Source organism: Cibotium barometz, chromosome 26, assembly GCF_041138505.1.
Source record: "Cibotium barometz isolate CiBa-2024 chromosome 26, ASM4113850v1, whole genome shotgun sequence".
NCBI lineage: Eukaryota > Viridiplantae > Streptophyta > Polypodiopsida > Cyatheales > Cibotiaceae > Cibotium > Cibotium barometz.
The window spans coordinates 4,869,800-4,881,594 of NC_141071.1; the positions used below are offsets into that span (position 1 = coordinate 4,869,800).

The 11,795-nt window shown below is 44.0% G+C and overlaps 1 long non-coding RNA gene across 1 annotated transcript in view; it reads left to right on the forward strand.

The window, feature by feature from the left end:
* The window catches only part of LOC147623591 (uncharacterized), a 42,889-nt gene extending 31,604 nt beyond the window's left edge, over positions 1-11,285 (forward strand). The window contains exons 3-4 of the long non-coding RNA XR_015269275.1: positions 10,436-10,565; positions 10,737-11,285. This is a non-coding gene — a long non-coding RNA (uncharacterized LOC147623591). The remainder of the gene's footprint in view (positions 1-10,435; positions 10,566-10,736) is intronic.
* Positions 11,286-11,795: the final 510 nt, after the last annotated feature.

The window sequence follows — 11,795 nt, forward strand, 5'->3', positions numbered from 1 at the left end:
CGATGTTGCACAGGCACTAATGCATATGCCAGGCAACCAAAAACACGTAAATGGCCAACAGATGGCTTGCGGCTATGCCAAGCCTCATATGGAGTGACAACCTGTAATGCTTTGGTGGGACACCTGTTTAGTACATAAGTGGCACACATGACAGCCTCAAGCCAAAAACCATGTGGTAGACTTTGACTCTTAACCATACATCTTGCCATTTCCATGAGAGACCTGTTTTTTCTCTCAGCCACACCATTTTGCTGTGGTGTATACGGCACTGTACATTGGTGTTTTATCCCACGCTCAGCCAGAAATGCATTAAATTCTGAAGACATATACTCCCCCCCTCGATCTGAACGGAGGGTGCCCATCTTACTTTCTGACACATTTTCAGCCATAACCAAAAACTGTTTGAAGCACAAAAACACTTCGGACTTTGCCTTCAAAGGATATACCCATGCATGCCTGGTAAAATCATCAATGAAAGTCACGAAGTAAAGGTAGTTTCCAAATGATGGAGTTTGCATGGGACCACAAACATCACTGTGAACAAGCTGCAATCTGCGTTCAGCTCTCACTGATCCATCTTTGGGAAAGGAAGCACGCTGCATTTTACCCAATATGCAGCCCTCACAAACATGCTTGACAGGTGCCTCAAGCTTAGGCAAAGAAGACACCATTTCAGATTTCTGCAGGCGCAGCAAACTTGCAAAATTCAGATGACCAAAACGTGCATGCCACAGTTTTGCATCTGAAATAGCCTGCGTATCCATAATAGCACATGCTGAATCCTCTACACATTTGCCATCCATATTGAGCTTATACAGCCCTCGACATAGTGAACCAGATGCTACAATGATGTCACCACAAGAGAGATCATGAACAGTACATCTGTCATCCACAAATTTTACAACCAAACCTGTTTTGGCAAATGCGGAGACTGACAGCAGATTCTTTTTGATCCCTGGCACATACAATGCATCAAAAAGTGTAAAGGTGTTGCCATTTGCAACATTCAGCACAATCTGTCCAACTCCTTCAACGGGATAAGAGGAGTTATTGGCACAAGTGACAGTATTCCCTGTGGGAGCAGACTCAAGGAAAGTGAATAAACTGCGCTGCGAGGTGATATGCTTAGTGGCACCACTGTCAAAGTACCATACATCTGAATCTACTGCAGACATACATGTGTCATGCAAAGATGGGTCATAACTGCACTGCGCATTGAATGCCCATTCTGTATCTAGCACAACATTAGCAGATTCATTGTTAGAAGGAGAGGCATCTGCAACAGCCATACCAGCCTCTTTCTTCTTAGCCTCTTTCGCAGCCAGCTTAGGACACGCTTTGATGACATGATCATTTCCCTTACAGTACTTGCAAAATGTCTTCTGTTTGTCACCCTTCTTCTCATCTTTGTCTTCCTTCTTTGGTTGCGCAGCATTTGCAGATTTCTGCTTACTAGAAGAAAAGCCAGCTTTACCTTTCCCGCTTCTCTGACTAGCAACGAAAGCTTGATCTGCGACACGCATAATATTCCTGTTTTGCCTTGACTGGTCTTCTTGCAGCAAAACAGAAACTAACTCCTCAAATGATAAGGCATTGGGATTGCCTTTCATCATCAAGCGAAGAGTGGAAGCAAAACCCTGATAAGAATCTGGTAGACCATTCAAAACAGTCTGCACAAGTGAACTGTCTGACAGGATTTCATCTGCAGAAATGAGCTGCTCTTTGAAATCCTTGATCTTTGTCAAAAAGCTATCCAGAGAATCACCTTCGTTCATATGCTCACTCTCCAACTGTTTTCGGAGATAAGCAACACGAGCCTCATTTCTTGCCTGATACAATGTGGCAAGTACATCCCAAGCATCCTTAGAAGTCCTGCAGGAGCGAATATGTGGGATAATGGTACGTTTGACAGACAGCGCAATCAAGGCATGAGCCTGCGCATCTCTACCATCCCAACGAATCTGCTCTGCTGAAAGTGGTGGTTCTCGAACAGCTGCTACAGCACTTGTGCCTGCACCATCATCAACAGTACCTGTTTCTGATGTATTTGCAGCATTCCCAGCCACAATAGGACGTGCATCAATACCCTGCACAATGTTCCATAACCCCTTTGCTACCAATACATGTCGCATCATATATGCCCACAATGGATAGTTGGTGCCATCCAACTTATCCTCAGCAGCCAACATGCGGAATACATCATTGTTGTCAGCCATGGCCAATGACTGTACTACTAGATGTAAATGCTGTCTGTAAGAGGTAAACCTGTATAAAATCGACCTGTGCTATGTAGCACAGCCCAAAACAGACGAATGGGCACCTGTCCTGCAGATTTTAATCTTGACAGAAAATCTGCACAGTAGGACGATTTTGCCTGCGCAGTACTTGGAATGCAAAAACGGAGGGCGAAATGACTTCAGATCAAAATTCTGAAACGAACAAGCCCTACGGGCTTACCCACGGCATATACTAACCTGCAGACGCTCGTGAAACCTCGTCGCAATTGGAGGAGATGAAGCGGCAGGTGCCGGTGATGCTGCCCGAGAGGAGGAAGCCTGCTCTGATACCAATTGTTGGAATTAGGGTTGCAGAAATGCACACACAACTTCAAGAAGATGAGGAAGTTTGAGCACAACACAGTAGTGTATTATGAGTGCCAAAAATGAAAGATAACCAGCCCTAGAAGATAATGGGCGTATATACAATGCACGGGGGAAAAAACCTCCTAGTGAGGGAAAAAGTGCCCCGGCGGTCCTAAGTGTGTTCACACACATCACTACTATAATATGGTAACAGCTGACAAGCATAGAAGGGACATGAAAGTCAAAGAAGGTGATTGGGTATTGCTGAAATTTGAGAAGGCTAGGCTTCGGAAGAGGCCAGGACGAGAAGGATCATATCCTAAGCTTTCTCCTCGCTATTATGGACCCTTCAAGGTGATTCAGAAGATCAATGAAGTGTCCTACAGGCTTGCTTTACCTAGTCATTGGAAGATTCACAATGCTTTTCATGTGAGTCTATTTCGGAAATATGTGGGGCCAAATCCTGATGAGCCTCACAGAAGATCCGCCAGAAATTGAAGAGCTTGAGGAGATCCTCCAGCCAGAACAGATTGTTTTTCACAAGGAGAGAAAGCTACCTGTAGGAAAGCTTTCCAGAAGATACCTTGTGAAGTTTAAGAATTATTTGCCTATTGATGCCAAATGGGTAAATGAGGATTATTTTGCAGATTATCCGCAGTTGTTGCAGGCATATCTTGAGGCTTTTCAGTTGAGGTCAACTCTTTAGAAGCCCGGGGGGATGTCACCAATTGGCCGACCATTTGGTCCATTCCTAGTTTTTGCGTCTCGTTCACTTGAGGCCAGGCCGGTGTCTCATGTGAAGAGGCCAATATTTTGCTGACATGGACGGAAGCCAGACTGGTCCCACCCGTGTGTTAGCAGGATGGTGTCGTATATGGACGGGAGCCAGACCAGTGCCACCCGTGTATGACCTGGACTGTGTTCGATCCATGGGACTGTCACGCCATGGGACTGTCACACCATAGGGAGACTCGTGCCTGGAACTGTGTCTTACCTATGGGACTGTCACTCCATAGGAAGACCAGGTTTTTATGTTTTTATGTCGTGCCAGTTTTGTGCCGACAGATATTTTGTACTTGTTCCATGAACGGGAGATATGTCCATGTTACTATTTGCACATGCACACATATTTTGCATGTTTGAAACTGTTTTCGCATGACATGTATTTGTGTGTTTGCCTGCTTGACGTGTTACTTACTGAGCGGGGACGCTTGCCAGTGAGTCGTGAAGTCTGCTCTGTATTCTGACGAGTTTTGGTGCATGTGAACAGGTGGTAAGTATGTCGCACTTGTTGTTTTAATATTTTTTATTCTAACCCTTTATTTTATAAGGTTAGGTGTTCACACTTATTTAAAAGTGGGCACCCCCTTTGGGCACCCACTTTGGGGCCAAGGTGGGCAGCCCCACTTTTAAGTGAGTGTGGGGGTGGGCATGGTCACCAACCCCCACTAGTTCCCTTTCATGCATGCGTGGGAAATCTATAGTGGTATCTTCACTTAAGTTTTATTAAAAAAAGGGCCCCCTTCAAGCGTAGAATCCATCGCTTCCTTCTTACGATTCATCAACCGGGCGGCCATCTCTTCCATCGTGGCTGGTGGCTGTACACGCCTCAAGCGACTGCAGTACCCTCTGTCTTGCTGGCTGCGCCTACTACCCCAGGCGACTGCTGAATCTGCATCTTCACAAGGCACTGCTGCGCCTACTACCCCAGGCGGCTGCTGAATCTGCATCTTCACAAGGCACTGCTGCGCATGTTTACCCCAGGCGGCTGCTAAATCTGCTGTGCGTAGGCGGCTACTGTGCTACAGCCGGCTGCCACCACCTGAAGGCTACCTGCCTCTGTGCTACTACAGTCGGCTGCCCTCCACAACTCTTCTTCATGCAGACGCCAAAGCTCTAAACCTCTGCTGGTAGCTGTGTATTGTCTCTCTCCTCTCTTGCAAGTGGAAGTTTCTCTCTCACAGCAGGCGGCTGTGCCCTTTGTGGTGGAACTTGTCTTGGTGATTCTTCACGAGGCTACTCTATCTTCAACAAGGGTGGTTTCATCCTCAGCAAACCACAAGTATTGGTTTTCTATCAACCATCTACAAGTAAGTGATTTTCAGATTTGAGTAAAGTATTATATGTTTAAATCTGATAAGGGATTCATCCCTCTACGGCCACACCCGTTCGGTGCCGGGTTGTCCAAGCTGTATTGGCGAACCTCGGTCCAAAGGTGCTGAGATCGGGAGAGCCAGGCGTTAGTACGAGAGCGCCTGTTTGTGCGTGGTCTCGGAACACCAGTGAGGCGCTCTCCGCGGAGTCCAGTGAAAGCACAGGACCGTAGAGATTGGACCACACTAGTGGTCGTTCTGCTTCGAGTTTTCTTCATCGAAATCCGAGCCTATTTGTTTGGTACTGTTTTCATATGTACATGGACATTATCTGGTTCTCAGAGCATTGTATTCATTAAATACTCCCAATAAATATATCATATATTGAGGGGGGGGTCGGCCCGTTCCGGCCCCAGTGCTGGTGTCCATCTTTCCATTTCTGTTCATTTATTTTTCAAGTTGTTTTAAGTTGTCCATTTCAAATTTGTGGTTTTAAAGTTGTGCTATTAAGCGTGTGGGTGTCCAACGGAGTCTTTCCCACTTGACGGGATCGGTTTCAGTTGATACCATCAATGCATATTAAAACACTTAAACATGGCCACAGCCTTAACACATATCCATCATCACTTTACATAAAACATAAAGCTGGACAAAACATCCACAAATGCTGAAAATGGAGCTTGCACGTGTGACACCGCATAGAGGCCGGAATGGGCCGACCCCCCCCTTGGAGTATTTTATTACCCAAGGAGAATAATATCATGTACAAGCTTTGAGGGCCTTACTCTCCCCACGGGAGATGCCGGATTATCCCTATACAAATGCCATAACACAGCCCAACACAAGGCTACCAAGCTGGAACATAGGCTGTAGAAATGCCGAGCCAACAATATAATCCATATACCTCCGTGTGGGTACGGATTCTTCCCCAAAAACCACGGGTCTTCGTGCAATAGAGCTGGTACAGCAAGTACAACTCTCCGTTCAGCTGGTACAATAGAGGTACAGTGGCCGGTACAGCAAGTACAGTGGCTGGTACAGCCGGTACAGTGGCTGGTACAATAGATATAGCAAGTACAGTGGCTGGTACAGCTGGTACGGTCGCTGATATAGTAGGTACGGTGGCTGGTACAGCCGATACGGTGGCTGGTACAGTAGGTACGGTGGCTGGTGCAGCAAGTACAGTAAGTACAAATGCTAGTGCAACAAGTACAATGGCTAGAAATCATAATAAATGATTAAATACCCTTGCCTTCAGTATTTCTTCGCGATGGAAGCCTCCAAAACAGTCCCCAACAGCCGGTATTCTTCATGGGCAGCCTTCAAGAGAGAGAGAAAGAGAGTAGCCATCATTAGGGTAGCTTGTAACGGTGGTAGAGGCTAGTGTGCAGCAAGAGAGCCTCTATTAATGAAGAGAGAGGGCTCCAATTTATAGATTTGGGCCTCCCATGAGCTAAAATGGCAAGAGAAGGCTACAATGACAAGTGGAGAGCCACACAATAGCTGAAGTGACAAGTGTGAGGCCACTTGTCTCACTTTGATCCACTTTCTAACAAGTGTCAGGCCACTTGTCTCACTTTGGTCCACTTTCTTGCCACATGTCCCAATCTAAGAGATGGGTCCTTCCATAAACTTTATCTCTAAAAATATCCCAACTGGTAGACATTCTGTCATAGGCACTTTGCCAACTCTTGGTATCTCCTTAATTCCAGATGTAATGACGCGAACAGAATTTCCATCGGAGTCGGGCCAAAAAGAGCAACTCTCCTAAATTTTAGGAGTGTGGTCCTTTGTATTCTAGGATAATCCCCCATTCCCAAAGCTTGTACTTTCCAAATATTTAAACATCCTGGAGTCCACCAGACCCCTTTCAGACTAGGAAATGTCCAGGCTGGTGACATTACCATGTGTAGATTTTGGGAGATCCATAATAAAATCCATGGCAATGCTTTCCCATGGTTCATGTGAAATGGGTAAAGGATGAAGTAAACTAGGTGTTTTGTGTCTTCAAATTTGACTTTTTAACACACCAGGCACTCACGAATGGAGGAGCATGGCACTCTTCCATAACTTTTTGACGCAAATTTTTGACCATGTAAATGTACTTTTGCATCATTAGAAACCGATCTCGTACACTAAATAAGATGGAATAGCAATACCCCTAATCAAATAAGCCCAAATAAGCTAAAAATCTGTGTCCAATGAATACATATCTCGCATCCCTGACAAATCCTAATGGTAGGCGGTAGTCACTGCGCATGCACTTGTTGAGGCCTCCGTGACAAAGCATCTGCTACCAAATTCTTCTTGCCTGGAGTATGAAAATTCTAAAAATGAAACATGGATAAGAAATACTCCCACCTTAAATGCTTCTTTGAGAGTTTAGGCTATGTGAGAAAGTGTCGTAAACTTTGATGATCTGTTTTAAGCATAAATTCAGCCTCCAAAAGGTAATGTTGGTAGGATCCATGCATACACCCTCTTTCAAAACAATATGCCCCAAATAATAGTAGATAGCATGGATCTTGGTAGGATCCATGCATACACCCTCTTTCAAAACAATATGCCCCAAATAATAGATCTCCGATAGGACTCTTCTTTCCATTGATGAAAAGCTTGTGTTTCCTAAGCTCTTCAAACACAATGGCGAGGTGCTCCTTATGCTCTGCCTCACTCTTTGAAAAGATAATAATATCATCAAAGAAAGTTCACGTGAACTTGCAATGAGGTCTAAAAATCCTATCCATAATTTTGTTGAAAGTGGCAGGTGCATTTGTAAGACCGAAAGGTACCACTTATTCATATGTCCTGAAAGTGGTTTTATGAACATTTTGAGGCATCACTCTAATCTGATGGTAGCCACTCTTAAGATCGATACGATTGAAACACGCAGCTCTCTTAAAAGCTTGTCAAGAATATCATCGATTCTAGGAATCGGAAACCTATTCTTGATGGTTATCTTGTTGAGAGCTTTGTAATCAACACACATTCTGTATGAACCATCCTTTTTCTGAGTAAGTAATACTGGAGAATAGTAAGGTGAAACACTTGTTCATATCAACCCTTTGTCAAGAAGGTCATTAACCTGGGTCATAATTTCTTCGTGTTGGGTGGCACTTACTCTCTAGAGAGGTCGGTTAGGAGGGGAGCTACCAGGGATTATGTCAATACAACGATCCTCTGGCCTCTCTGGAGGTAATTGTCCACCAAGAAGAGTATTAGCAATCAGCATAGTCACTTAAGAAGCTAATCTTATCCTGATCTATGGGAGTCAAAAAATCATGTTCAACATTATCACGTACAAAAACCAAGAACAAGCTGATTTCTTCATTGCTTTGGAAATGGAAATATGGCATGTAAATGGTATGGTACTCCCAGTGGTACCGGCATCTATGCAAATCTCCCTACCCCTATGAGTAAAATTTACTTTCTTCTCCTAATGCAAACTCTTGGGATCCAAATGGTAATGCCAAGGCATCCCAAGTATCACATCACATCTCATGAACAGTGCTACCAAGAAGTCTTCATGAGATCCAAATAGCCCTGAATCTGTATACGAAGCTTCCCTATGATGGGAGTGACGTTAATCTCTTTACCCTCAAAGGCAGCATCTGCATGAAAATCCATACCCAACTCCTCAGACTTTAACCCAAGAGCAGTAGCCATCTGCATAGATATGAAATTATTAATGGAGGCATTATCAAAAAGAAACAAGGTAGTTTGGTCCATCAATTTGCCCCAAGCCTTGCATAAAACTCTACTCTTAGGTTCATGTGCAGTATTCCCCTATATATCGGGTATGACATTCACACTTGGTTTTGTATCTTGCACATTAGACTTTTTGATGTTTTGAGGGCACTGAGACTTCATGTGATCCTTACTGCCACGTTGAAAGAGTTCACAAAGCGGAAGCAAGGTAAGCACTACAGCGTGCTGATCTGAGAAGTGCAAGAGAGAGAGAGAGAGAGAGAGAGAGAGAGAGAGAGAGAGAGAGAGAGAGAGATATGAAGCAACCAAGCTGAATATACTGCAATGAAAGCAATCCCGAGCAAGAGACATAAAGGTCTCATAAGTGAGGGATACAAAAGATGACCAAGCTATGCAAAGTAAAGAGGCTAGTCCACCTATATATAGGTTATGAGGGGCTGGTCGACTGGAACACAAGACTTGGCCGACCAGAGAAAAAGGAGCTGGCTGACTGGAGGATCATCACCCGACTTGGGAAAAATACCAGGAAAATGGGAAAAATAGTGGTGGCCAGCCCACAACCAAGGGCCATAAAAGGGATCAATTATGGGCACAATACATGGGCAAAATATGGGGATGAATATGCTAACACACATAAGAAACATTTTCCCTCTTTCTTCATACATTCATAAGTTATGTTGTCAAGATAGCTTGGTATCATCCTTCTTACCCCCCGACTTCTTTTCAGAGCTCCTTTCTACATCCTTGGACTTATTAGGCATAGATTTAGGTGGCTGTCCACCCTTTTTCTCCTCATTTCCAGCTCTGAATTTTCCTTTGTATGAGCTGAATTCTTGCCTTTTTGATTTTCCCTTTCCATGCAATTCCTCCAAAACAGTGGTTGAGTATATCGGCTCTTGTAAAGTCCTATGAGGATAAATTGTCAGGCTCTTTTAGATGATTCATTGGAGCCTTGACTCGAATTTCCTTTTCGTCTCATCCTCACTTCTAGACACGAAGGGTGTGACCTTGAGAAGAATCCGCTAGAATTTTGAAACATATGAAGAAACGGATTCCCCTTCATCCTATGTGAACTAATCCCATTTCTTCTGTACATCTTTTTCAAAGTGGGGAGGAAGAAACTGATCATAAAATTGCTCCTTGAAGGTACTCCAAGTACGAGCAGCTGTTCTGTCTAAGAGCTTTGCAATCCACCATCACTCACAGTCTCTTTCAGATGCATTTCGACATGCCTGAGATGGATTTCTCTATGAAATCCTCAGTGCAGAAGGCTGTTTCAAATTGCCTTATGAATGCAAGTGCCTTACTGGTGTCCAGCTTTCCATTATAGCTCTCAAACATTATGTCCTTGTCCCCCGACTTGAATTCTTTGGCCTTCTTATAATGCCGAGCATCCCGTGGCACCTGTTTAATAAATCTACGATGACGGTGATGCCCAAATTTGGGGCTGTTGTCCGTGTGCATAACCCTCCACTTGAGATGTAACTCTTGGAGCTGGAACATATCTAGATGTTCGGTTTCACCTGTGGTCATAGTATTAAAAAATTGTCGCAAGATCATGTATGCATGAACTTGAAAAAGGTAAATGCAGCCATGGTGAGAGATTACTATCCATTGCCTTACACTGAACATAGGCTTGAAAGGGTAGCAGAGAGAAGCTTACAGCTTCTTGGATAGATTTCCTGAGTACAACCAAGTATTCATAGATCCCAAAGATACAACCGCCTTCGCTACAAAGGATGGGACTTTTACATATAAAGTAATGCTGCCTGGACTTGTAAATGTGCTAGGTGCGTTTCAACGACTGATGTCCCACCACATACAAGGATTTCCCACAAAAATTCTTAAGAGAGAGGTCAAAGTACAATCCTGGTCTGTAAGGTTCCGCATGTTACAGCCCGCCCTCCCCATCTCCATTAGCTCCTAAAGTACGGGAAGCGCTTGAGGCCACCCTATCTACAAACTTTTTTTGTATAGAAGTTTTCTCCTTTCCTCTCACTTACTGTGGAAAACCTCACTTGTGCAATTTGCCAATTGCAAAATGCTATGCAGGAAAAATGAAAGCAATTTGATTCTTGCAAGTAAGTTACCTCTCTGGATCAGTTTCTATTGGCGATCTGGAGGCTCTCTCTCTCTTGTGCTTGATATCGCCAACAACGCAAAGGCGAAGGAGCTAATTCAGGTCTGTATTTTGACTCTTATATACTCTACTGAAGGTCTATGAAATTTTAGGGCTAGCTTATTCAAGTTCTAACCCATCATTTTACACCTTGTTTTTGGATCTTTAAATTAAAGCAAGTGATTCTAAAGAGCTTCTTTTGAGTTATATTCTTATTGTTCTTTGTCTCTTTAGGAAGAGCACAGATGTTAGAACAACAGCTTCCGAGTATCCCATGTTAGAACAACAGCCCCCGAGTATCCCATGATAACTGCAAGTCCGTTTTATGGCTTTGATGATAGTTGAGGGCACTGATCACTCCATGGAGCAGCACACCATTGTTTACATCTCCTACATTGCAGGTTATAGAGTTTTAAAAGCTTGCTAACATTCAATTAGCATGTGCAGCAGGTATCTTTCAAAGTTTAAAGGGTGTTGTACAGGAATGGGGCTTGGATACCTCAAAACTAGTTGGGTTTTATAGTGATGGAGCTTTAGACATGAGGGACGCAGGAAATGAGAATGTTGCGCCCAACCTTGCTTTAGAGAAAAAATGAAGAAAGAAGGTAAGGTAGGTAATATGCATAGCTGGCAACTTGACAACAACGAAAATTGAAGACACTGCATGGTTTTGCACTGCAAGGCGTACCTGGTAGTACGGCATGGCTTGCATTGCAAGAGTGCTCCTACAGTCACCCACCACCACCCACTTCGACGTGATGATATATTGTGTACTTTCTTACTTATCCTATTTGTTTTCTTATTTATAAAGAAGTGCTCATATTTTTTTATCTTATACATGGTCATATCTTCTAGTGGACTACAGTGAGTTCTTGTTAGAGTAGCTCGAGCTCCTCTCATAATGATGAGGTAGGGAAGGGAGATGTCTCGCCACGTGGCATGGGTGAATTGGCTATGATTCGGGCTATATGCATGAGTCTAAGGAGGAGGGATGTCACATTACTCCTTGACCTATTGCAGACGACTAGATGACTAAGGAGGGATGCCACACTAATTTAGGAACTGTTGCAGAGACGATTACAAGCTACTAGATAGCCTGATGTGATATGTATCACATGCCGTTCGACCACAATTCAGGCTATATGTAGTTAGACTAGGATGAGACCAAGGAGGAGGGATGCCACATTACTCCATGACCTATTAAAACGACTAGACGACTAAGGAGGGATGCCACTTTACTCTAGGAATTGTTGCAGAGAGCTGCCAGATAGCGTGATGTGATATGTGCAGTCA